The sequence below is a fragment of the Macrotis lagotis genome, chromosome 7, assembly GCF_037893015.1.
Source record: "Macrotis lagotis isolate mMagLag1 chromosome 7, bilby.v1.9.chrom.fasta, whole genome shotgun sequence".
Taxonomy (NCBI): Eukaryota; Metazoa; Chordata; class Mammalia; order Peramelemorphia; family Peramelidae; genus Macrotis; species Macrotis lagotis.
Genome location: NC_133664.1, coordinates 70164926 through 70192916, shown reverse-complemented (window position 1 = coordinate 70192916; position 27991 = coordinate 70164926). Strand labels below are relative to the sequence as shown.

At 35.9% G+C, this 27991-nt stretch overlaps 1 protein-coding gene across 11 annotated transcripts in view; it reads right to left on the bottom strand.

The window, feature by feature from the left end:
• ZEB1 (zinc finger E-box binding homeobox 1) overlaps window positions 1–27991 on the bottom strand; it is a 192440-nt gene that overhangs the window by 144309 nt on the left and 20140 nt on the right. For 3 of the 11 annotated variants that reach the window (XM_074193099.1, XM_074193100.1, XM_074193101.1), the window contains exon 1: window positions 4–26642. The exons of 3 other annotated variants lie outside the window; for them this stretch is intronic. The gene's annotated coding sequence lies outside the window, so the exon portion shown is untranslated. Of the gene's footprint in view, window positions 1–3; window positions 26643–27991 lie in introns of those variants that run through there. 5 more of the 11 variants (XM_074193097.1, XR_012469986.1, XR_012469987.1 and 2 more) reach the window with 5 other exon arrangements.

The following is a 27991-nucleotide window of genomic DNA, read 5'->3' as shown; positions in this document are numbered from 1 at the left end:
TACCCTTTGACTTCTCTTCGATGACTAGTCATTCCTTTAGACTTTCTTGATAGGGCCCGCCTATGTCAAGCAGATAGTAGCCAATCACAAAAATGGCATTTGGATGCTCAAGTCTTCAGACACGTGTCCTTTCGGCCAATTGCCAGTTGAGAATTTAAACTGAAAACTGAATTACCCAGACTTTATTAAGGTGTTCCCAAACCCACCAAATGTTCATGAGAGAAGAATCAGTACTAATGGAAACTGAAAGCAAGGTATCTTCTTACTAGTTTTTCTTCCTTCTAGGTTTAAAAGTCAGAAGATATAAATTGAAAATAAAAAAAAATGCATAAAAAAACCCAAAACTTTGGTACCTATTTTCTGAGAATAGAGCTTAAAAAAATCACTGACAAAACTTTTCTCTGCAGTACCCTGCAACCAACAGTTATATAAAACAAAGTTGGCATATTAATTGGCACTTATGAATTAAACACATTGTAGTTAGAAGCATGCAAAAATATAATCAAACATAAATAACCTATAATGTGGGACTAAATGTCACAGAGAATCTACAGCATTTTTTAAAGATATCCCTGCCCTCAGATTACCAACTTTTTGAATTGTTATATTCTTGTTAACTAATGATGGTTGCCACAAACATATAACCAAGAACAAACAAAAACTCTCATGATGAATTTTCAACACTAAAAATAGAGGATATATTATCCTTATTTTTGGTCCTAACTCTCAGGTCATTATTCACTGTGCCTTGTACTATCTACCCGTAACTTCTGAGTAAGATGGGTAAACAGAGTACTTCCACAGTTGTCCCTGCTCCTCTCCACAAGTGACCCCTCCCTGCTGCAGGTGGTGCCCTGACAGGTTGGCTTGCCTCTAGGACAGGAGCTCACTTGGAAGCACAGGAGCTATGTACCTGGTCATTTCCCATCCTCAGTATGTTCCATGAAATTGAATAAAAATGAGATCAATCTTGATGTCAGTGGGCCAATCGCACTCCATGTATTATGGGTGTCTTCCTATGGACTGACAAAGTTGGTCCCAAGTATGAACCAAAGAAGCTCTCTATTCATATGCAGAACCAGTGTGATTGCTAATAGAGCAGAGCAGAAGCACAGATTACAAAATTATTTAAACTTGTAAAAAAAATGAGACATTCAATTATACTTAAATCTCCATACCCAGACCCAATTCCTCCTTGCCTGGCCCAGCAAGATTAGATGACAACAGATGAGAGAAAATCAGAGATCATTCACAAATAAAGAATCCATTTTTCTCATCTGGAACTTCTAATGAAACAAGACTGTCTAAGAGTAAATAAACAACTTTCATTGAAAATTTATGACCAGAAATAGGAACACTGAAAACATTTTGCAATGAGAAAATACAAATATGAGTGAAGACACAGTTCTTACTGCCAACAAATTTATGATCTGAAAGAGCTCCAAATATCAAGGAATACAAATTTAAAATAAGAAATATAACCAATCACATCAACACTAGTAGAATGTAACTTAGATTCTATGACCTGAAATGAACCCTAGAAATCATGCCATCAAACCCTTTAATTTTACAGATGATGAAATTAAGGTTGGTTTAAATTCTCCAGGCAGACAGAGGCAAGATGAGAATCACAGATTTATGCAAAGGGATCTGAAGTTATGCTGGAAGGGATCTGAAGTAATCACCAGAGTCGAGTCTTCTCATTTTAGAGATGAGGACCCTAAGACTCAGAAAGATAAATGACTTGCTCAAGGTTCCATGGGTGGCAAGAAGCAGAGGCAGATTTTGAACTCAAAAATATGGGACCCCAAGTTCAGAATTCTTTCTACTGTCCAATGCTGCCCATTTGTTGGCTTCTGAGCCCATAATATTTCAAGTACACCATTCTGCTTATGACTACATGTTGCCAGAAAAAGAATTTAGATGGGAGGCAGCCTCATAATAAGGAAAATCATTTACAGCAAGTGCTTCACTTTGCACAAGAACAACCCCAAGGTTAGAGAAGACTGACTTCCTTGTTGATAGTGTCAGTAAGTACCCTGTCCAGGGCTCTCTCTTCCTTGAGGAATCTCAAGCAGGTCAGTCCTGGCCACCAGGGAAAGCCACTAACTTAACCAAGTCTGGAGTGTTAGAAGAGGACAGATGGAGTCGGGGAGCAAGACTGTTGTTTTCTCTGCCTGTCTGGTGGCTTCTTGAGTTCCTCTCAAGGCTCAATGATTCTCCCAGAGATGAGTGTTTCTTCTCCCTGAAATTCCTTTGCATTTACTTATGTGTTCATAAGTCCATTTCCCCTTGGATTTTGTCAACTCCCTGAAGGTCCGGACCCTTTGCTTTATCTTTAAATCTCTACTTCTTAGTTGAATACCAGGGACACATGTTTCATACATACTTACTGAATTCAGTTAACTCCTTCTTTACAGAATTTGAAGTGTTTCTTTTCAACTGGTCATTCAATACAATTTAATATTTCATTTGCAATGCTTACAGACTAAGTTCAAGAAATACATTAATGATCAAACTTTCCTGAAGAAAAGGCTATTGCCCTCAGACCTGGTGATAAGAGATAAGAGTGCCATCTAGAAGTTGTGTTACATTTTCTGATATTTCCATTTAACCAGGTTTTTTTTTTTGAATTGAAGATTCTAACAATTTTAGTATTATCAGGGCAACAAACTTTTCTTACATGCTCACTACAACAAGGATGACCATCACTCAATCATGTAACATGAACTCCCAGAAAAAAAAGAATATCAGATGAATGTATAGAAATAGGAATTCCAAAAAGAAAGGTCAAAGTGGGATTTTATTAAGTTCTAAGGATAAAAGTTGGTCAGTGGTTAATCATCTTCAAATCAAAATTTACAAGTTATTTTTCTAGAATAACCACTAAATTAGTTTTAAGTTATAAAAGTCATAGTTCACAGATAATAAAAAAAATGACTGAACACATCTCTACTGAATACGCAAAAGAGCTTAAAAACTCCCTTTGACTCTCTCCTGCCCTCCCACAAGACAATTTATCTACTTTGTTCATGACTGCCATTTATTAAAGAAACTGAATCAAAGATTTTAGCATTTAAAAATAAAAGCTTTTATTTATTATTGAAAAATTTTAATCACAGAGGCATGGCATATTTTAGAAGCTTACTTACATTCTATCTAGATGCAAAGCAATATAATTTGTCATTTATATTTGAAAAGATAGTTATAATGAGTATAACTAAAGCTTTCCAATTAACTGAAGACATTTTACTATCCCAAAGAGTGACAATTACAATGGTGGTTGGGTTTTTGTTGTTGTTGTTATTGTTGTTGTTGTTGTTGTGGTTCTTTTTTTAAGCATTTAACCCAGCATTGCAACAAATATTTTAGTGGAGGATAGAAGTAGTTTCTATTTAGCATAAAATTCCAAAAATGATTCTTTATCTTAAGATCAAAATTGTAATATGGCCATAATTATAGTAGGAATTTTCCCTTAAGCTAATAATTCCTGCAAAGGGAAAAAAAAGAGAGAGTGCAACTGCTAATAAACAGGTTCTTAAAGCACTTCTGGCACAGGATTCTGCATATCAAAATGGACCAAACTTTTTCTGTGTTATTTGCACCATTACAATTTTAGTGATATTGGGTTTTAGAGGGATGGTCTTATTTAAATTAAAAGAGAAACAGGTATGTTTGCAAAGATATTGGATTGATTTATATAGAACTTTATAGATATTGCGAAAAGAAGCAGTGATTAGAACTGTAAAAGTACTTGTCAAAAATAATCAGTTGTACTAATACCACCACTAATTAATTGCTCATGTTTCCCCTTAACCTTCCAGAATGGCTAAGATTAATAAATTAAGAAGCCCCCAAGAAGAAAGAATGTAGCTGTCACAAAACTATCCCTTGGATCTTATCCACAGAGGCACAGAAACTACCTGATATTTTTTATTTATAAAACTTAAGCTATAGATCAATATCATCTCATATTGTAAACCCAAATAAACTCCATATATTTACATGACATATATAAAAGGTTACATTATGAGGCCTGATCCAGCTTCCAGGAGTCACAGGTGAGAGCTAGGTGGTTCAGGAGGTCATCAAAGGTGGAAAGCAGCTCTCACATCAAAGGTACTAATCTTCCTTAGCCATATGTATCAGAGAGATCAAAGAAAGAAGAAAAGAATCAATATGTATAAAAGTATTTCTTGATGCCCTTTTCACAGCAGCAAAAAAATCCAAGCCAAACAAACCTGGAAACTAAGGCAATACCCCTCAACTGAGAAAAGACTGAGCAAATTATAATACATGAATGTAATGGAGTATTATTGTCATAAAAAATGGACATTAACAGAAGAACCTAGAAAGAGTTCTATGAAGAGATGCAGAGCAAAATGAGCAGAACTAAGGGCACAAATCATACACTGGAATATTAAGAAAAACAACTTTGAAAAACTTTAGAACTCTGACCAATGCAATGAAAAACAAGGATGAAGCACGATGCCTAGAGAAAAGTGATAATCTAAGAATGAGCTATACATTATTGGACTTGGGCAATCGAGACTTTGTACATTTGTTAAGAGGGTTGTCTTTTTAAAAAATATTCAGTAAGGGTAAGGAAATGGGTTGGGGAAAAATAAATGCTTATTAATGGAAAAATATTAAATTTGGAAGAAAAATATATGCCATCCCATCCTTCACTAGCACCAAATTATTTGTTGAGATCCTACATAAAGTTAACTAACAATGCAAAGTAGTAAATAATAAATGTCAAAAGAATGATGAGAGGAATTATTTCTAACTACACCTGACAAAGGTTTCATAGAAGATGTTGCAATTGAATGAATTAGGCCTTGAATATTGCATTGGATTTAGAAAAATGAGAAAAAGTGAAAGAGACATGGGAAGGGGAAAACACTGAGCTTCCTTGAGGTGGGGAGTGGCAAATGAGGGTAATAAGTTTAGCTAGTACAAAGTTTACATATTGAGGCCATGAAAGAGGTAATGCAAAATATTAGATTGGAACAAATTGTAGAGAGCCATGAATACTGGAGTTAAAGTTTGGGATTTATTTCTGTAGGCAACAGGGAGGTCACTAAAGGTTTTGGAGCAAAGAAATAACATAATTAAAATGATTTCTTTAGGAAAATTAATTTGGTAGCAATTTGGAAGATGACTTAGAGGAGGGGAAGCCAGAGAGATTAGGTAGAAAGTCATTACAAAGGAGAAGAGGGTAGAGTTATTGCATAATTGCAATAGATATTTAGATTGTGCAAACACTTTAAAAAATTCATGGTGACCACCTGTTGATAAAATGAATGTTCAAGTGAAAAATAAACAGGGAGCAAAGATGTGCTAAGCAGTTATAATAAAACACTATCAGCATTTGATTGATATAATTTATGAGCTTTTACTACTTGAAACGCTGATTCGGACCCCAGAAACCTCACTTATTCAGATCCTCATTTCTTCCAAAGCCCTCACAGTGGCAAGAGGGCAATCATCACCCATGTCTGGAATGCACTCTCCACCACATCTAGGCCTGAGAAAATCCTTTTTTCCTTGGAGCCCTCTCAGGCACCACCTCTTACATGAAGGCTCCCAGATTTCTGAGACTAAAAGTAATATCCCTCCCTCCTCAAAACAGTTTAATCTAGAACTCCCCCCCTTGAAATTACATTCTACTGTGCTTTATACTAATGTTTTTCTTATCCCTGACTGTTAACTCCTTGACAGCAAAACTATGCCACTTTATATTCTTTATCCCATTTATCTTGAAAATTGTTGGCATTTAATATATTTGTACAATGGAAAGAATATTTCACTTGAAATAAATATAATAAAAGCTATTTTTAAAATTCTGCTGAATATCCCTGAGTTATTTATATATGAAATAATTCACTATATTGAAATTTATTCTGGATGTGAAGGAAAAACAATTCAAAAGCTTATGTGCAAAAAAAGAATGACTTCTTTTAAAATCATGTTTGAATCATTAAGAATAAAGATCACTTGAGACTAATAAATTATCTGTAGTATTCCCCTTTTGGTATGTCTGTGGAAGGTCTCCCTTTGTATAGCACTGTGGCAAGAGCATTCTTGGGTTAAATCAAAGATGAACCTGAGCTGCCCAGATGTTAAGTAAATCATAATGCAATTTATTTATATTTTGCCAAGGCTTCAGGATGACTATTTCATACTGCTTTTAGGTGAAAGACTGGTAACAATTCATTAGCATACTCAAACTAATTTATAAAATATTATTTAGTGGGTTTGTAATTCTGACACTGAATTCTTAAATTGAATGATTTAACGGTCTCTTGCAGGCAAATCCCCAAACAATTAGAAAATGCAGAATGAACAATGAACCTGAATTCTTTAAGGAAGCATTCCCCTTTATGACAACATTATCCCCTCCCCCATCCTGGATTCTAAGAGGTTTTACCCAACATCACAGAGATGACAAATATCAATATAGTATGATCTAAGATACACAGAACTCCAGACCTAGCTTCCAATGTTCTTTCATATCCTGAAACAAGTCACACAGTAGAAAGATTTCTTACCTTCAGTCAGTCAGTCAATTAGTATTTATTAAACTTTATATAAAGTATTATGTATTAACCTCCAAAGGCTTCGCACATATGGAATTAGGATGAAACCCTCCAAGAATGCTTCCTGGAGGCTAATATTAGGACACCACAATATCTAGAGAATCCAGAGGCAAAAGAAGGAATGAAAAATTGGGGTTGGGGGGGGAAGAGTCCATTTTCAAGGATCATCTATGTGTAAGAAGTGGAATAAAGGATATTATACAAGAAATATTTAACCTGAAAAAGGAAGTTGACTAGTAATAAAGCAGACAACCTGAAAAGTTGTACTAGGATCCACATAGAGGGGCACATGAACAAGAATCACAAAGGAGGAGAATGCTTGGATGGGTTGCAATCTGCACCAAGGGTCCAGTCATCTCATGATATCACACAAACACTGACAAACTGTTGGACAAGGAAAAAAGTTAGATAATTTCAAGAATTAAAAAAAGTTACAAGTGTAGTATCAATTAAATTTTCATCTTTACTGCCTGTACAAATTATTTTCTTTGCCATATGACTGATAACTTGTTTATAGGAACTATTTCTCTTCCTTAGAGAATGAATGAAATTAAGTAACTAAATCCTAAAAGTTAACATGACCAAATTTGACTCAACCCTTTTCTTATATTAATAGTATTAGCAAGTTAAGAATTCTAAGAAATGTTCACAGGCACAAAATGAATCACAATTCTACATTGAAAATATGAATTTGTGGCAAGTTATATTTATTTATAATTCATTTATCTAACTCTAAACCCCCCCAAATATGAGACAATTATACAATTTTTATTTCAAAGTTTTGGCTCCCTCTTCTACACCTTGTTATTATTAAGGCTAACTTTTAACTCTAAGTATCTTGGAGACTAAATGACATTTGCAAGAGATCAAGATATTAACAGTAGCTTTTGCCAATTAAAATGTGTGTTTTTCAACAGAATCTCCCATAGTTGGTATTCTTGATAATTAGATCTGTATAAAGTACTTTTTCTCCAGTGACTTGAATTCCTGATTATGAATATAGGAAAGAGATCAGAATACCCCAGTCAGAATTGAAGAAAAATACTTTTCAGGGTCAGAACTAGATAAGTAGGAGGAACAACAGTGATTTGGATGCCCACTACTCACAGCAACCATACATTTTATACCAGCACCTCTTTTCCATACTTGCTAACAATCATTTTTGTAAATAATATACCTGGACAGAATGAGAAATACTGAAAATGAGTTTATCAGTCCTAATTATAGCAATATAAAATAAGCTTTCATAGCATATAATCATAGTCATATAAATACCTGGTTGATTTCGAGGACTTATGACAATTTTTAGCTTTAAAAATTATGATTATTATTTGAATGCTTTCTAAATAATCCTTAATTTGGAAAAAATAATACTTTGGCTTTAATCTTTTTAGATTTTAGCCTTAGAATCTTAGAATCATTGCTATAGTGAAATGGAAGGGTCTTTAGAAGCCAGATAATTAGACATGTTCATTTTCTAGGTGAACAGATGAGGACACTAATGGCCCAAGTGGCTAAGTAGCTGCCCAAGATCACCTATGAACCTGGGTCATCTGACTCCAAAATCATTCAATGCATTGAGCTGGTTTCCTGGGGAGTATTAAGGATAAGATTCCCTATATTTGATGCTATATTTGATAGAAAGGTGATTTACAATTCCTAATCTTTATTTTGTTAAAACTTATTTACTATTATTTATGTTTTATTCAAATAAATTCAAACAAATTAGATGTATATTTTATTCCCATGACTAATCAGAGTAATTTGTAGATACTTTTGTCACATTGTTTGTTCAAGATATCTTAAGAATATGGATTTATTCTTTCACTATGCTTCTGATGTAGATGGCTCACATGTTCAAAATAAATTAACACCAATTTATCTAGTAACTTAGATTGACAAAAATATCTGAGAACCAGAAAGTTAAAAAAAAAGTCCATACAGTCAAAACTGATTTCATTATTTATGCACCAAATGCTTACAAAGGTATACTTTGCTTTGGGAGAGTTTCTTTCTTCTTCACTCCAGACTCACACACACAATCCCTCCATACTTGGCCATCTTGCTTTATCAACTGACATTATATAAGAATCACTGATTTGGAGCCAGGAAAGATCGGAGATGCCTTAGAAACTGAGCTCTCTCATTTGAAAGATGAAGAAGTTGAAGTAGAGAGGCTAAGCAAGTTGCCTAGGTCAGTGTGACCTAATGATATGCATGACTGTCTCACCATTTACAATGTGAGCTCTTAGAGGACAGGGACTGTTTCTGCTCTTTTTTGTATCCCCACATTTAGCACAGTGTATGACAAGTTGTTCTGGTTTAAACTCTACAGGCATGAATGACCCTTCCCCGTCCTCCCACACTGACTGTATTATTTGCCCCAGCACAATATTTGAGATTAATAAATGACAATCTGATTCATCAACAAAGTTTAAAATTATGCTCTTTATACTTTAAGAAAGATGGAAGAATGTGATAAAAATCTAAAACATATCAAGAATTGTAAAAAATTTGTCTAAATATTAAATTCCTGTTAATATGGAAAAGGAATGAATAAAATCATTTATTAAGTTCTTACTCTGTATGGATACATCAATAATTCATTCATTTCAATAAAGTCATGTGTGATCATTTATTTATCAGTTATCAGGATACATTCATTCATTCATTCATTCATTCTTTTGTGAATAACTTTGATAATTTAGCAACACACACTGCTCAATATTTCAAAATAGAAAAAATATCCTATCCATTTCGTAATGAATTAAGTCACTTCCCTACAAAGTTTATAGTCTCAACCTTTACTTCAGAGATTTCACTGCTACACATAGAGTTCTAAGGAAGTAAATGATAAAAACAAAGGCTTCATATAATTGACTGTAGCATTTTTTGTGTTTGTGAAGAACAGGAAAACAGGAGATGCCCATTTATTTGGTAATGACTCAACACACTGATGTAAGTAAATATAACGTATACCATATTATTGTGCTGGGGAAAAAATATCAATACAACAATGGAGACACAAGAACTGATGCAAAGTGAAATTAGTGTAATCAAGAAAACAATATAGATAACATAGCTATTTAAGAACAACAAAAAAAATCACCAAAACTGAGTTCAGTAAATTATAAGGAACAATATTAGCCTCAAAGAAGAGAAAGAAGACATTTCTTCCCATTCTTTGCAGAGGAGGCATACTATGGTTTGAAACATTGACAAATACCAGACTTTTTCAATGGGTTGGGTAATTTTGTTAATTTTTTTATTTTTTCTTTCTTTGTTATAAGGAATGGCTACCTGGAAGAAAAGGAGAAATTTTACATTATCTAGATTGGGAAATGCAGGTCATATAAAAATAAAATGTAATAAACAAATTTCTTTTAAAAATTAAGTCAGTCATATTCAATATATCTGAAGTTTTGTAAAATAAATTTCCACTTTAATATAGTGGTTTTTGTCCTCAAAACAGTTGACATAAATTAATTTATCTACTAACCATATGCAATTCAAAAGTAAAGATGAATTTCTGGTTGTAAAAAGATTAAAACAAATTAATGAGGACTCCCCTCTCCCTATGCTGGAATTCATTCTTTCATTCTCTCTCTCTCTCTCTCTCTCTCTCTCTCTGTCACACACACACACACACCACCACCACCACCACCACCACCACGAATATAGGGAAAAAGCCACCTTATTTGGTACCAAAAAGATAAGAAGGCATATATGTGTGTGTGTGTACATATATATAATTTTTTTTATTTCATGTATAAATCTCAAGATGGGATTTATATCTTGGTCCTAAATCATTGAACTGAGAAGGTTTTAGGAAGTCTCAATAGTGAATGTGCCAAAGTTTAGCTTTAGCATTTTGAACAGAGCCTCACACAATAATCAACTTGGCAGGAGATAATTTCAAATGTGTGACCCTTTACATAACAATAATTCCAAACATAACAGCCAAGTCTGTAGCCATCTATTTGCTTCAATACCATCATTTTAAAAAAATGAGAAAACAAAGAGACAACCATGATTCAAAAAATTAGTAAGGTACTATTTTTCAAAAGGGAGAGAACAAAGCAGCAATAAAAAGAAAATTCTCAGAAACAGTCAAAGAAAGACCCAAGAAAGACCCTTGAGGAAGATGTATATGGCATTTTAAAAATCTGTTTGTTCTTGTAATCATTGCATAACTGAGACACTACTAAACTGTCTAGCTAATGCTCATGAAATCTAAATATCCAAAGATATCAAAAGAAAAAGTTATGAGTATATATACTTTGATAAAGCTTGACTAAAATTTCAAAAGTAATATGACTAGTGGTATAAGTGAGTTTCTATTTAAAAAGAAGTTTCTGAAAATAGTTAATTCTACTTCACTCCTTAAGATCCTGCAGATCTTTTTACATCAGAACACAAAAACAATCATACAAACATACAAAGAGGAAGTTTGTTTAAAGATCAATTTTTATATACACTTTCAATGGACCCACCAGAGCTCCAGTTATGAACTATTCAAAACAAAATTCAAAATTTCTAGTGACATAAACTCACTGATGCCCATTTTTTTCTATTGAGAAGCTTGAAAACACTGATTACCAGGAAAAAAATAAGACACAAACTTGAACTTGAACTCCCTAAAGTCTCATTATATAATCTGTTCAGTCAGAATAAAAGTACTGCAACATCTCATTTTCAGTCACAATAAAAGAATAGAGTTCTATAAGAAAAATTTCCAGATGAATGAAAAATCATTTCTAAAGTACCAATACTTTTTTCTGGTTATTTTAGAAAAATCTAAAATGATTACTTCCATTGTCTTTAATGGGAATCATTCTGATCATTTACTTAAAAACAATGTTCTATAATACAATAAAGTTCTTAGGAACTATTGAAGTATGATTATCACCTTCCTAAAGGACCCTAGACACTAGACCCTAGACCCAGTTGCATTTTTTAAATATATTATCCCTATGCTCCTAATATATTGACTTATTTCCTATTCACCTCTTCTATGAAATAAAATTTAATGGACTTCTTTAACTCTTTCTAAGTTCTTTTTCTGTCCCTAATTGCAAAAGTTATCTGAAGTATGATTTCCAAGGAAGTAGAATTATAAAGATACCTTGTCAAGAATTTTTGGGGAAAGAGGAAATTGATACATTGGATGGAGCACTAGACTTGAAGTTAGGAAGACCTCGATTCAAATTTTGCCTCTGCCCCTTCTTAGTAGTAGAGAGGTCATTTAACATCTGAATCTCCTGCCACTCTAAGGCTGTGCTGATTGGGGATAAAGGTGGTGCAGCAGACAAAAGAGCACTGAAGGAGCTGGCCTCAGACACTTGTTGGCTTGGAAAGTTAACCCCGTTCATTTTCTCTACTGTAAGGACTATAACTGCCCCTATTGCACAGGACTGCAGTAAGGATTAGGTGAAGAGATCTTTAAAAAAGAGATTAAACTGTTAGACTCTGAAAGCAGGGAGAAGCCTATACATGACTGTATTCTTTCTCTTGGTATCATTTCCTTTTGATCTGTTTCTTCTTCTTCCACAACTGAGACTAATATGGGAATGTTTTACATGACAGTGCATGTATCAACTAAATCAAACAGCCTGGTCTTTTTAGAAGAGGGGAAGGAAAGAGAGGGAGAGAGCAAAGGGTGAAACTCAAAATCTTGTCTAAAGGAATGCTAACATATTCATGATAGTATTGGAAAAATAAAATACTATTAAAAAAAGAGGTTAGGGCAGTGTTGGGCCTGTCACAGTGGTCTAAAAATGTCTCTATTTCAGCATTTCTTTCTTCTGAGCAGTCACACATCTTAGTGCTAGGCTGGCAAGTGAGCCTTGGAACAGTGCACCCAAGTTAAAATGAACTAATAGAGATGAATGTCAAAGTGCTGTATATTTTAAAAATGAATCAACACAAGGAAAAGAGGAAAAGGAGGTGGGCAGAATGCAGGGCATAAACATATATCCATATTTAAAATGCCATCCAGACAAGCTGATGTATACACATACATCTGTGTGTAGAAATTGATCATGTCCAAAATGCCCATGTAAATCAACACAAGCCTGATTGCCCAAACCAAGATAGGAATCCTCTAGCTATACTTGTTCCTTATCAGACCATCACTGATATACCGTATTGAGATCTAGATAATGTACTTATAAGGGACACTGTCAAAGTGGAACAAACTGGGGAGGTACCCAAGGTGATCCAGAGGGCTGACTGAATATATTAATAGTATTTAATTTGGAAAATGACAAAGAGGAAATTATGAATGCTGTCTTTAATGAAGGGATTAGGCCCATTCTGTTTTACTCTGGAAGAAAGAAAAAAGTGAAATACAGAGAGGCAGGTTTTCATTCACTAAAAGGAAAAACTACCTAACAATTAGGGATGCTCCAAAACAAACTGGTCAGAGAAGAGAAAAGTGAGGCCCTGCTCAGTGGGTTTACCAGCAGAGGTCAAATCATTTGTCACAGTTGCTGTAGACAGAATCATTTTTCAAGTAGGTGCTGGATAAGATAACTTCTAAGGGACCTTCTAACTTGGTTGTTCTAAAAGACTCAGGCTAACCTCCCTAATTTCAGTTTTCTCTCTCTCTAAGCACTGGTTAACTCATCTATAAAAAAACAAGCAAACACCTATTATACAGATTTTAAAAATACTTCCACAGAAGCCTCTGGTGTTTGATTTTCTTCACTGCTAGTCCTTCTTATAGTTAACTTATTATTTTAAATTCTAACCTAATTTTATTTCCTCTCCTGAAGAGATTCACAACGGATTAATCGGGTTCCTTCCTTAAGATGTATTTCAAAGATAGTCAAAGGAGGTATTCTGAAGTTGTTTTCCCCCCCTCAGTAGTGGTGATACATTATCTGTTCCATTTTAAAGTCTTCCTTGGTCTTCCTTGTGACTAAGAGAAGACACTTCTAAGGTGACTGGTTGGAATGAGGAATGCAACTAGTAACAATCCAGAGTGGCTGATGCACATGGGAATTAAACCTGTGACTTGAATCTGTTGAACACCACAGTGCCCAAATTAAAGGCAATGGCCACTTACAATTCTCCTTATAATTCTGGTGTAGCACCCATTATACCCTCTGTTTCCTCTAAGTTAAATCTCCTCTAATGTCAACAGACAATGGTAAGTTAAATTCACAAGAGTCACAATTTGATGGAACTTGGGATATTTAGTCTAGAGAAAAGACCTCTCTCCTCCAAACCCCAAATGCCCCCTGCCCTCTCCTTCTCTCTGACAGAGTCACACATTAAAATCTCACCTCCTTGAGGCCCACCAGAACTGTCACTCTCTCTCACTCTTGCTCTCTTATTTGGTCCAAGGTAGTCTTTCTCCTTGTGGAGCTTTTTTCCTAGTGGTGTTGGAGGCAGCCAGGCCAGGCCGCCTGACCCCTCTCTCTTTCTTCTACTGCCCACAGGCAGGCTCAGGACCACTCCGTCCCTCTTGTTCTCTTTACATTTCTACTGGCCGCCTCAGGGCTTCACTGCACATCCCCACTGCTGACCAAGGAACTTCATTATTAAACCCCATCCATGTCCTTCCTTCCTCCCACAGCTCCATGAACCTATCTCTGCAGGCTCTTCTCCTCGCTGCTTCTTTCCAGTCTCCTTTGCTGAAGCACCCTCTTTTTCCAAGCCTCTCAGGGCTCAGCCCTAGGCTCTTTTCTCTCTTAGAGATCTCAGCTCTCATAGGCTCACCTATCATCTCTACTATGTCAACTTCCAAATCTAGAGATCAACTCTCTCTCAAAAGTAGTCATGAATCATCGACGGCCTCTTATCTCATCTCCTTCGAGTTAGGCTACAGAGATCTTTTTTCTGAAAAAAAGAAAAAAATACTCTTCCAACTTCTGAACGTGTCTATTACTAGGGAAGGTACCACTATCCTCTTAGTCACCCAGTTTTGCAGAAGGTAGGATTTTAAACTGAGATGTAAAGGAAACCAGAAGATCCATGAAACCTCAGAAATGAAAAAGAGGGAATTTTAGGAATAGGGGAACAATTGTCAAAAAATGTGTGGAGTCTCGGGGACTACAAGGAAACTAATGCCACTAGATCTTGGAATACATGGAAAGCAGTAAAGTGTAAGAACACTGGAAATGCTGCAAAGGGCCAGGTTATAAAGGAAATTATATATTAGATCCTACAGTTAATAGGGAGTCACTGAAGTTTACTGAAGCAGGGCAGAGGTATTGAGAGTGACAAGGGTAGAAAAGATACTATCTCAGGATTCTGAAGCTTGTTGAGGATGAAGTTTACAAAGAAATGGCAAATTGGTCAGTTATGTTAAAAATTGATCAATTATGTTAAAAATAATGAATATTAGTTTTTCAGCAATAAAGATATTAAAAGTAGTAGTTATTCAGTATTCTTTATCTTATACAAGGGAAAGTCAACTTGAGACACCCAGGGGAATGAGAAATTGGGGAGGGTGAGGGTAGGAAAGATGAAAGGGAAGAGGGAAAAATGGGATAAGGATTCATCCAAATCACAATTAGTCAAAGATATACGAAGTACCAGATCTCTAGAGAATAAGTCCATGATTCAGCCAGGGGAGATGGAGAACAGGCATCATCAAGCAAGAGAAAGGGAATTAATTATTTTGCAAGAGGGTTTTTCTCCCCTTACATTTTCCTGTCCCTCAAGTCATTGCAAGCTCTTATTTAGCCCATATTCCAAAAAGCTGTCAAAAGGATCCTCCTCAAGAAAGGGCATTCCAAGTCACTCCTTTGCTCCCTGTAACCTCAGAAATATTAACTGCTAGAATCCACATTTAGTGGATTCACATTAAATGACCTCCTAAATAAAGCTGAAACCTCTATTTTCAGACTGAATTTACATCCTATCACAGCCTTCCCTCCTCCCTCTCATCACATATACTTTATTTTTCAGCAAAATTGACCTACTAGCTGTTAGTCCCAGCATTGAATACTCTCCTTTTTTTCCCCCTGGCTCAATTGCCCCCTCCTTCAAGAGGCCTCCTCTCTCTCTCTTTCTCTTTCTCTCTCTCTCTCTCTCTCTCTCTCTCTCTCTCTCTCTCTCTCTCTCTCTCTCTCTTTTCTGAAATTACTTTGCACGGATTTTGTATTTTTATTTATCCTTGTTTCCCTCAAGTAGAATGTTACTTTCTTGTGGGCAAGGGCTGTCTTTATTTTTATTTCCTCAACAAGCAGATGCTTGCTACGTATGCTTGCTAAGCTGAATTGAAGAGGTGTGTTCAGTTATAATAGAAGTGTTCAGTGACAGAGGAAAACCAAAAGAAGGAGCCACAGAAGTCAAGGGATTTGGGGCAGGGAAGAAAAGAAAAGGTGATTAACAGAGTCAAATGTTACAGGCAGTTAAGGATATAAAAAGCCCCTGGACTTTGAATTAAGATGAGACAACAGTTTCAGTAGAATGAAAGACATTGGAGTTAGACTATGTATAGGACTAATTAGGTTTGGGTCTATAGTGGGAAAATGAGGTCACAAAATCTTCAGCTTTTAGATACTTCTGGATAAGAGTTTGCTGTCCTCTTATACACAACATAAATAATAAGTCTAGAATCTATTACCATGACATAACATTTAAACTCAAGAAGAGGTTAAATTCATAGATATTAAGTTTGTAAAAGATTAAGGAAAACAGAAGAGGAAGTTGACATATTGAGGGGAGGGGCCAATCATGATCTCCAATAAAATAATCTTTGGTGCCACTGTCACAGATATAATACTAGCTTAGATAGTCCAAGAACAGTTATTAATTCTACAGAGATACTTAAAACAATATCCTTAACTAAAAACTAAACAAAACAAATTTCAAGGTATTTAAAAATATTAATTTAAGAAAAACATAAGGCTTTATTTAGAAGCTAGTACCAATGTCATTTAGAAAGGTTACTGAAAATGAATTACAGCTAACAGTTTTCCCCATGTTGACCTTCAGTTCAACTACAGAAAATGCATCAAGAAGGCACTCTTTTTTCTATTACAATCATAATATACAGTAAATCCCTGCCATAAGCGTTCTGTGCCCCAGTGTAGAAACAATCCATGGATAGTAAGGGGCATTCCTTTGGAAGCTTTTCCTGAAGAAGACCCAATTCAAGTGGGCTTCTCATCTCTCCTGCAAGCTCCCCCCCTTCCCCCACCCCACTGCAGTTGACACAAGGGCTAAGCCTATGCCCAGGCCCCTGCACATTCACACAACAGTTACTCTCGAGCTATAAAGGAGCTATTTAAAAGGGAGAAGGTGAATATAATGGGGAGAAAGGAATTGGGAATAAAGAAAAAGCGCCTTTTGTGCCTTGTGAATTATTCAGCTAGGCAATGAACTCTCCATTTCTTACTCTAACACATCCATCAGGAAACTCCAAATAGTGAAACCAAAGGCTACTAAATTTTTAAAAATCTTCACTATTCATCAAATCCACTGAAAACAAATTCTGAAAACTGGAAATTTAAATTAGTTTAACTAAAAACACATACACATGAATTCTATAAACCAAGTCAAGATAAGAAAGTTAGAATTTCAAATTACCTAAAGAACATTTTGTAGTCATCTCAGTAAGTTAGCAATCTATGTGTTGCTACTCCTTTGGTATTATTAAACCATAAAGCTCATTGTGACAAATCTCAATTGTTATCTTCTTTCTGGAGATTTTTTTTGTCTCTTTGGATTACTAGATAACTACCTTAAAATTGACTCTAGAAACACTATCTCCACTGAGAATGACGTCAAGATTTTTTCCCCAGAGAATGTTTAGGAAAGTAGTGTTGGTTATTTAATCAACAGTCAGAACAGACTCACACTTTACTCACATTCATTAATGATGTTTGGTTTCCTACATTATTAATACAGATTAATTCTCCTTTGGATAAAGATAGAGATAAATTACCTGCAGTGGACCTCTATTAAAAATCCCTTTTCCTACACATTTGTTGTTATACCTTTCCCCCATTCTTTCAATACAAATTACATTTAATAACTAGAGAAGAAATGAAATCAAAATTTTTATCACTGGTACAAATTTTAAATTTGATTGGTTTTTAACTTAGTTTCTATGGATAATTTCTTATAGACTTGTATCAATTTCCTATGAATTATTCATACCTAGTTTCATATAGATTCTCACTTAAAAATTCAAAAGGTCTTTTTAAAATTCTTAAAACCTGTTGTGATTTGAAGTCCCAAATATTCTTGATGTCTAGATGGTATGAGGAAATAAACAGTAATGGAGTATAATATAACTTAAGGTATAATGATCCATTTTCTAGTCCTGACTCTGGTTAGCCATCTCATCCTGAGCATCATCTCAATCTCTTTGGGTGTCCATTTTCCCATGTGCAAATACTAAATACAAATATCCTTTGTGATCCTTAAACTTCTATGATTCTATGAGTCCCTTCTACCACCTGGCCATGTCTTTGATTCTATCTTTGTATTATCTCAGACATGTATAATAAGACTGGCATTGATCTGATCTACTCTACTTCTACTCTAGAGTTGAGGGTACCTATAGTGGGCAGCCCAGAGTCACAGGCTCTGGGGGTTAGCCTAGATAATCTTTTGTTTGTCAAAGACCCTTCTGGAAGTCTAATAAAGCCTCTAGGTCCCTTCTCTGAATAACATTTTTAAATCTTTCTCAAATTCATTTTACAGATGAGGAAACTGAGGCAAACAGGATTAAGTGATTTCCCCAAGGTTTTATAGCTAATTAAGTGTCTGAGGTTGTATTGGAACTCAGGACTCCAGGCCTGCTCTCTCTTCATTGTGTCACCTAACTGACCCTAAAATACAGTTATCGAACACAGTACCTCAAGTTCAAAAATATATTAAGAAGTCCTGGTCAGGGCAGCTAGGTGACACAGTGGATAGAGCACTGGTCCTATAGTCAGGAGGACCTGGGTTCAAATCCGACTTCAGACACCTAATAATTACCTAGCTGTGTGACCTTGGGCAAGTCACTTAACCCCATTGCCTTGCAAAAAAAAAAGCAGCAGCGTTGGTCTGAGATGTTTTACCATCCTATGATATGAAATGGGCCTAAAAAAAAAAATCAGCCTATTCTCTCTTCAGAAGTTCTCCTAGTTTAAAAATCCTCTAAACCAAGAACTTCTCTCCAACTCTCTAGGCATCTACAGACTAGCTTTAGACATTCTGACTACCAAGAGTAACTTGTGGGCTTGGACAAAATTTGTGCAGGAAAATCAGTAAACGGCCCACAGAGGAGGCCCAAGAGGGAGTCCCTGTTCTTCTGAGGGGTAAGACAGAGTATGCCGCCAACCAGGTCCACTGCCTATGGAAGACAGGCATGTCTCCTTTTGACTGCAGAGGGTTCTATCCCAATAAAATGGGGAGGCCAATAGGGTTTGCTGTGAAAAATGTCCTACTTCAGCTGTCTGTCTCCTTTGAGTTGTTCACGAAATCTCAGTTTTAGAGCTGAAAGGAACCACAGAAGTCATCTATTTCCAAGTTTCTCCAAAATATAATTTTAAACTTACATGGGAATGTCACATAATAAGACATTATATGACCTTCTGAAAGCTACCAGTAGTATTTCTATAGTATGTATTGCAATACTTTTAGCTCTAAAACCACTGGATCTTCAGAGTAAAACAGGACAAGTTCATATTTATTTTTTCTACTTTATATCATTTTGTACCATCATTAAACTGAAAAAGGTTATATAGCCTCTATAAAATGATTCTATAAAGTAGTCCTGTTTAGCAAAGGTAGATTTCCCTCTGCAAGATGAAAAAATGTTTGTCCTTCATTCCCGAAGGTCATGACATTAAGGAGGTTATGTCATGACAAGCACATGAACTGGAATTTGAGTGAGGGGAGCTGTGTTAAGTCACCAGTCTCATTTTCTCCTCCAGAGTGATTTGGGTCCAGTGGTCAGATATGAAGTAGGCCTGGAGCTAGCCCTGGATATAAGATAATCAGAGTTAAGTGACTTGCCCAAGGTCACACAGCTAGTAAATGTCTGCGGCTGGATTTGAACTCCCATCTTCCTGACTCCAAAGATAGTCCTCTATCCACTGTGCCACCTAGCTCCCCTGTTGCAGGATGGATGGCTGTTCCATGAAAGGTTGCTATCTCCTTCCTCAACCTCCTCCATGAAAAAATACTGGAACTGAAGACCTAGGTTCAAAAAGAGCTACTTTTTAACTAGTGTGAACCTATGTCAATCATTTTATCTCTGTAGACCTCAATTTCCTTATCTAAAAAGTAGATGCTTGAAGCTAGATGATTTCTGAGGTCCTTTCAAGTTCCAAAGCCTCAAGCTGTAGTATACCAGAGAAATGAGGTTTGCTTTTTTGTTTTCTAAGTCAAGAGAAGATATTCTTTTACTGCAAATAATTTTCTTTGGATTGTATCTGACTATACTACAAGTAAACATCTGAATCTTACGAATATTAAATTCTGTTGAAATTGAGGAATGAAAAGTTTATTTTTGTATCTGTTTCAAGAAAGAAGAAAAACAGCAAAATGAAACATAGCATTTGAATATAAAAAAGTTCATCAAAAGAAGTCTGATAAACTTGGTGAAGTTCTAAGGAGGTAAGCCTCTGATAGTTTCTCCCTATAGTGAGAGTAGATAAATCCTCAGTCCAATGGGCATTCTCAGGGCCCAAGTCCTCCTTTAAGGTGAATGATTATAATTCTACTTAGGGAAGAATAAGAATCTTTGAAAATCTGGACTAGAGAACTGAAGTTGGAGAAGCAACAAGAAGCTATGAGAAGACCCAGGATCTAAAATGTGAAGTTTGTCCTCTATTACAATGGTAGGTTTTTCAGATCATGCAGACCCAGTGGGAAGGGGGTTATTTCTCTAGCAGCCTCAAGTCTGAGGCCAGGACTGTACAGGGGTCCCTTGGGTGAAAGTAGGACTCTTTGAAATATGAAGTGTAGCCTTTTTAGCAAAAGCAAGTTCATTTTTCTTTACCTACACAATTTTATTTGAGCTTCACCACAATTCTCTGAGGTCAGTACCATGGACATTCTTCTTCAGTTATGTAAATGAAGACTTAGGAAAATTCTATGACTTGACTGTGATCACACTGCTAGTAAGAGTCAGAAGCAGCATTCAACTCTAGGTTGTCACAATTCTAAGACTAGTATTCAGTCCATTAGTTCATCATGTTGTACTGGGCTCCAGAATTTTAGGTCACACTTTGGGTGTTCACATGGGACAAACTATATTTTGTGGTTATCTAAGGAAACTCTGGATAGGGGCAAACAGTCTTTTAAGAGCCCCAAGACTGAATGGGTCACAGGTTACATGAAAGCAAAAAAGGCATGAAAATTTTCGTTTGTAGCCATGACTAGTCATGCAGTCAATCATGAAACAGAACTTTTTAATTAACAATTGACAATTAATAAAAATGTGATTGATCTGTCAAGAATAGAAATGAGCCCTTTAATGATCTGTGCAACTGAAGATGCTTTAATGTTACAATTCACAATGAAAAGCAACTGCAAAAGCCATAAAGGATAAGTTGAGTCTATGCAATCAGTTATTTTTTTACTTATTTCATTTTATTTTCCATTCTATAATGAGTCCTTTTCTTGAGAGACTTAAGACATTTTAGAGAAAGAACAGATTGCCTATTCCTCATATCTTCTAAATTTATATTTAAATATTTTATGTTTAGGAAAAGTTAAAAAATTAGTCAAGTTTAATGCCAGTTCTAAAATGTTTTATCTCATGTATCTTTATCAATGGTATTTTAAATTTCTGATTAAGCAGAAACTATTCAGGACTACCAAGGAATTAGAAAAAAAAGACATTGCCACAGATCTTGTATTGTTCTTTCAACAATTAAACTAACATTTAAAAGCACATACATTGTAAATGTGAAGCACTGCAATAGATTCAAGAGGCATGGAGGGAGGCAGAGAGAAATCTCCTTGCCTTGAAAGGATTACATTCTATTATATACATATAACATGTATATGGAAAAAGTCTAGTTCAATGAAAATTTAAGGAGAGAATACTAACAGTGGAGACGAGAAGACTAGAAAAGGCTTCAAAGGAGAGGACACACCTGAATCTAATTTGAAGGAAATGAAGTCCTTTATCCTGACTAAAGGTAGTCTAGTGATATCCAGCATGACCTCTTAAAGATTCCTGCTCTACCTCTGCTCTCGCCCCCCATAATGACTTTTAGGCTATTAACCATAACCCTCAGGATTTAAGTCTAGGTTTGGAACAAAATTTCTTTCCAAAATCTAATTCTTCTAAATTTCTCTTAAATGAAGAGGGTAATAATATTGATAATAGTATATTACAGTGTGATCCATAGCCTAGACGCCTCCTTACCCTTCAAGAGGGCATAAACATAAAGAACAACCCAACAAAAATACTGCACACAGACACAATGATGGGTCATGCTGAAGTCTCAGAGACCCAGCACTGCCAAGCCAATCAGCCTTTATCAAGGGTTGACCTCCTCCCGGGAGCTGGGTGCCAAGTGCCCACCTTACAATCTAGTGGAGAGGACCCTGGCACCAAGAGACAGCTGAGGCTTCCCGAATCCTTGGCTGTTGCACCTTTCACACTGGGTGATCTGTATCTCCTCTGAAAGCACCATATTGAGGACACTCCCCTCAATCTCCACACCTCTCACTGCTGAGGTGGCTCCAAGCACTACAACCATCCCTCTCTCTATAGGACCACCTGCTATAGGCCTGAGCCCAGGAAAGCTTCCAAGGGGAAAAACACAAGGAGAAGCACCTTGTGGCAGGACTGCTGAACAAGGTCCAGCTTTGGAGGTGAGTCAGACTGTCAAAGAGGAGAGAGAATGCCTGGTGCCTGGGCCTAGGATTAGGCTTGCATGCTGAACAATAGACTTCAGAGCAAAGACTGAGAGGAGAGGGGTGAGGGGGATGCTGCTGTCTGGGGAAGGAATCCTAGCTCTGAGCCAGAGTTAACATTTCAGCAGGACCAGAAGATGGAGTCATGATTTCTCAGTCACCACCCCATCCCCAAGATCTAGGAACCGATGCTCCCCCCAGGACCAGCCCGGAAAAGATGATGGGCCAGGAATAGGGCTGCACAAAGAGAACAGAAGACGTTGGCTGTCCTCTGCAACCTGGGCCTCTCCTGGGGGAGAGGTCCTAGTGCTCTTACTAGTGGGGTCTCATAAGCTATAGATTTTAACCCAAGAAGGTGCTCTGAACCTATGATAGCAATGGTCTGGGGGACCAAGTATGTGAGCATGAGTTGGAGGGGACATCACAAATAGCATTACATACAGTTTTCAAAGTTCTCCTAGATCTCATCTGATCCTGATCTCACAACAATCCCTATAAGGTTAGTGGTTCACTGATATATATTTTATATGTTCTAAGAACCTACTGGAAATAAGGAATGGAGTTTCAAGTGTCCCTGCAACTTTGTGCACAGCTGCGGTACAACCTTATTTTCCTTTTTTTTTTTTTCTTGTGACTACTGGATCATGGTCACTGATCTTTGAAAGATTATGATAAAGAGATGTGGTAGAATTGGTGATAGTGATAAACCACAGGGACCCTGGAGCCACAGCATTCCCGAGTCTGAATTATCTTTTATGCGAGGTCTTGGCTTTTTTATTTGTAACCCTAGCATGCAGCATAATGCTTGGAACTAGTAAGCACTTAGAAATGCTTTTTCATTCATTCAAGGTATTTCTGTGGAGAAGATGAGGAGATGTGGCTCAGGTGAAAGCTCCAGAACATAGATTCTGAATGGAGTAGAGCAATGACTCAATGCCCATTTTCTTGGCCCTAGGCTACTCAACATTTTTATAAATGGCTTGGGAGAGTGTGCTGCTACCTGGATCATTATTACATCTGAAAGGACAAAATGGAAAGATGGCAGGGTCAGTATCCCACATGACTAGAAGATAAAATTGAATAGGCATAAATGTAGTATTTTATTTAAAAAGCAAAAATGTCAACTTCTTAAATACAAGAATGGGGGGGGGAGGTGTAGTACAGCAATCTGAAAATCATTTGGGCATTTTCATGGACTATGAGCTTACCCACGAGTCAACAGCCAAAACAGTCAATGCTGTTTTCCAAAACATTAAGAAAAAAATAATAAAAGCACTGTGGAGGTCACAGCATGGCTGTCCTCTAACCTCATCAGACCATATCTGGTGTAGTTTACAACTCTGGCATCATATTCTAGGAAGAATATTGGCAGGTTTGAAGATATGCAGGATGGTGAAGGGACTCTTGAGATCACAACATATAATGACTGGGTAAAGGGATTGAGGATGTTCTGAGGTAAAAACTGGAGGTAGATACAGTTATCAGATAGAGGAAGTAGGATTAGACTTGCTCTGTTTGATCCCAGATATCAATTATTTTTGGCAGGTAGCTCCACAGAAGACTCCCAGATCTCCAAATCAAATTTAATATAAATAAATCAGAACTCATTTTCTCCCCCACCCCAAACCCTAGATTTGCTAGCTTCTGTATGTCTTCTGTGGGGTATGACCATCTACTTGGGGGCAGGAACTGTCCCATTTTTCTATCAGTTGAATGTTTATACTCTTCTTCATCATTTTCCCCAGTTCTATCCATTGACACAATAGCCCTTGTGTCTGTCCTCTGCCCCAATGCAAACACCTCACCTATTCAGGCATTCCTCATCTCAATCATGAAGCCCTCCTACAATCTTCCACTCATGCCCTTCTCCAGCCTTTCTCCTCTACCAAGGTGCCCAAGCAACATTCCGAGGGCACAGATCGGACAGCTTCTTTCTCCTCTTCAGGAAGCTCCAGGAATCATCACCTCCAGCAACTGTGGCTGTTGCAGCAAACAAGAAGACTCCAGTGTTGGTTATCAGGTTATTCACAATTTGGCTCTGGGCCACCTTCCCAGCAAAATCACCCCCTACAGCCCTTCCCACATGGGGCCTTCCAGGACAAACTGCCTCCTTGATAAGTCTTAGGCATAACCAGATAAAGGATCCAAGACACTGAGGACATTTCCAGGGCTTGCGGCCTTCTAAGTTCATCTTACGGTAGCAAGGAACTTCTGATCCAAATGCATATTGTGTTTCAGTTTTAATCTGCAAATAGTCTTGATATTTTTACATCATATATCATGAAAATGAAAGTATCTCTACAAAATTCTTCTTTAATCCATTCTAATGACTTCTTCACTACCCAGCAACACAAACAAATGGAATATTTCAAACATGCCTATAAATGACCAAGTCAAAAAGCAGTGTGAGAAACATGAATGATCTGGAAGAGTTGATCAGAGATACTGAATGACCAATACAAGTTAAGTTCTCTAAGGCGAAGGAGGGCTATTATTAGGGATTTTCTATCCCTAGCTTCTAAAACAAAGTCTGGTACATAGGAATTACTTATTAAAAATCTGAATAACAAAGAATTGTTTCAAGATCACTTACTCTTTACTCCTTCTACTTTAAAATGTCTCTCCTCATCAAATTATTTTTTAAATATTTGGCTTTTATATTTTTTAAAATGCAATAGTTAGACTAGACAACCTTCTATAGAATGCTTTTATTTAAATAAGACTTAAAACCCGAGTGTTTGTTCCTCTTTGTTAAAATGAACTTTTACAAGCATTTGCATATTTTATTCCTAAGTGCTGAATCAGCAAAAACACTTAAAAAATAAGCTACATTCACAATGGCTCCAAGCCCAATGTTCAAAATAGACCTGAACAAGTTAAATGCACAAATTGGAAAGAAGTTTCCCACAAGCCTTGTGTGTAAGGAGGCCACAGTCTCTTTCACACAAGGCTGTGAATAGCGCTTTTCTTCTGAAACAAAGTGTATGAGGTACAGCGAACAAACTGTAAAGGTAACTCGGTCTTTTGTCACAAGGTCCACTCAGACTCCTTTTAACACAGAATAGTGATAGCTAATTTCAACCTAGTTCAGTAAAGAAACAATGGCTTCTACTTAAAAATGTTAATAAAATACATACATTCATTTATACATATACACACAAGCATATATATATATATACATATATATATATATATATGTATGTATGTATGTATGTACTACCTTAAGTTTGACACTATTAAAGAGAGCTAGACCTGGGAATTATAACCTTTTAACATCTAAGAATATAGCTCTTAAACTAAAAAAAATATTAGTATAAATTTTTGTTTTATTATCATTGTAAGCCTTGTACCTAGCACTTCACAATACTAATAAATTATTTAATAAAAATTTACCAACTTAAATACTAAGATTTATCCTCTGCTATTCATGCTATTCAAGAGTTTAAAATAAACTAAAAGGCACAAATTTTTGCATACTTATACATTAAGCATAAAATGTAGAATCAAAGCAATAATTAATGCACCTCTTAAGAGATACTGCATTGTGTGATCATTGCCTTCTTTAATGCAAAAGGAAAAGCAGATTTCCTGCCCCAGGCTGTATATTTTGTTTACTTCTTATAATTAGGCAATTGATGTGCCTGTTACATAACAGTGGTGTGTGGACCAAATAGTATTCGTGCATATCAATCAGCACCCTACCCAGCCGGCCATACATTAATGAGTGTAAATCCCAAGGGACCAGCTCCTGTTGGGGAAAAGTCTGGAAGAGAAGACTGAGAGTCTACCTACACACTTGGCTGGCACTTTCACCTCCCAGCCCCCACCCCCTTCCTATAAGAGAATAAGATAAATGTGGGGATTATGCCAAGTTGACCTCGAGCTTTGTTCTCCCCCTCTAGGCACATTCAGTGAAAAGGTCTAAACACACATCTGATTTGACAAGCATTCAGATTTTCAAAGAACATGGTGAAAGTGAAATCATACTTGGAGCATTCATGGGTTCCTATGTCAAAGGTCATTTAGCAGTTTATCAGCTGCTGCCTACTAAGATTTAAATGGGTAGTTTTAACCTTATCCCTAATGTACAAAAGATGCACTGATATGAGAAAATTATAGTTTGTCATTTGGTCAAATAACTGAATAACCTATGAAAATATTTTAGGATAAATTCATTTAATATATATATATATATATAATATATATATATATACATTCCTAGTCCCTTAAAAGGAAAAGAAGAGGAAAATATTCCTATAGAATATATAAAATTTAAATTTGCATTATCCAACTACAAAATTCATATATAGAATATGCAAATAATTGTAATAGTATTAAAATGTGTACAAGATAATCTCTAATATGATTCAACAGTAAACTACTGCAGTTTAACTTTATTTTTTTTTAAAAAAAGGGGAAACTCTACTACCACATTATAATAACATCAAAATACAAATATATACTCCCCTACCTGGATAACCAAAGTAAAGATCATATTTAGTGCTTTTTCTAAAGCTCAATGTTCAGAACTGATTTACTCTATAAATTAATCTTTTGAAAATGTTCAACTTAAAGAGTAAATGAGAATTTACTTTTGAAATGAATGTAACTATGTCTCAATACAAAATCTGGAAAGAAAATAGTTTCTAAGGAGTTTCTTAAAAGACTAACAGTCAAATTTCTTAAAACAAGTGGAAGGGAGAAAAGAAAACTGAGTGGAAAGGGGAAAAGGAAAGAGGAAAAGAAAAAACTGAGAGTGCTACCACTGGAAGCAAAAATAAATGTGTATTGTTTTCATATCCTTTCAAACAATACCATCTTAACTTAGGAAAATCATCAAGTCCAGGTTTCACACAAATCAGCATAGATATTACTCAATCACTATGGAAAAATATGTGAGGATTCTTGTGGTAGACACCATTGATGTAATATGAATGACAAAATTTAAGCATGGACTAAAAAATATCAATTTACAGGTTCTCATTTTATTTAATGCAACATTACTTGCTCACATATGTGCAGTATAACATCTATACAAATTCAGATTTTTTAAACTGTATTGGTTATATCCTACATAGTTACCCAACAAAATTAACAACCATCAAAAAAGCAAAAGTCATGCTTATTTCAAGCTTGCAAATTTCAACTAAACTCAAGGCAGTCACTGAATTCCCAAATTTGAAAATCATCTAAAGCAGGTGCTAAGAATTAAGTGATTATTATTTCCTTTGGGATATAACTCGCTGCACAATTCTAATATTGAAATCACAGAGGTTTCTGCCTCTTCACTAGCAGTCATCCTATGTAAGATCTACAATTTATTAGACATTGCAAATTTGTCCCAAAATTCTGTGAAGAGTATGTAATTCTTGTTTCTCACCCTCAGAAATCATGTGACCAAATGCTAAAAAAAAACACCAAACCTCCTTTTCGGAAGAAATCAAGGTAACATTAAACAACATATCATTCAGTTTACTTTACTAAGAAAGTAGATAAACATGTGCCAATTAGGGGGGATGGATATAGATTCATCTACTTTGATTTCAAAGATATTCAAGAGT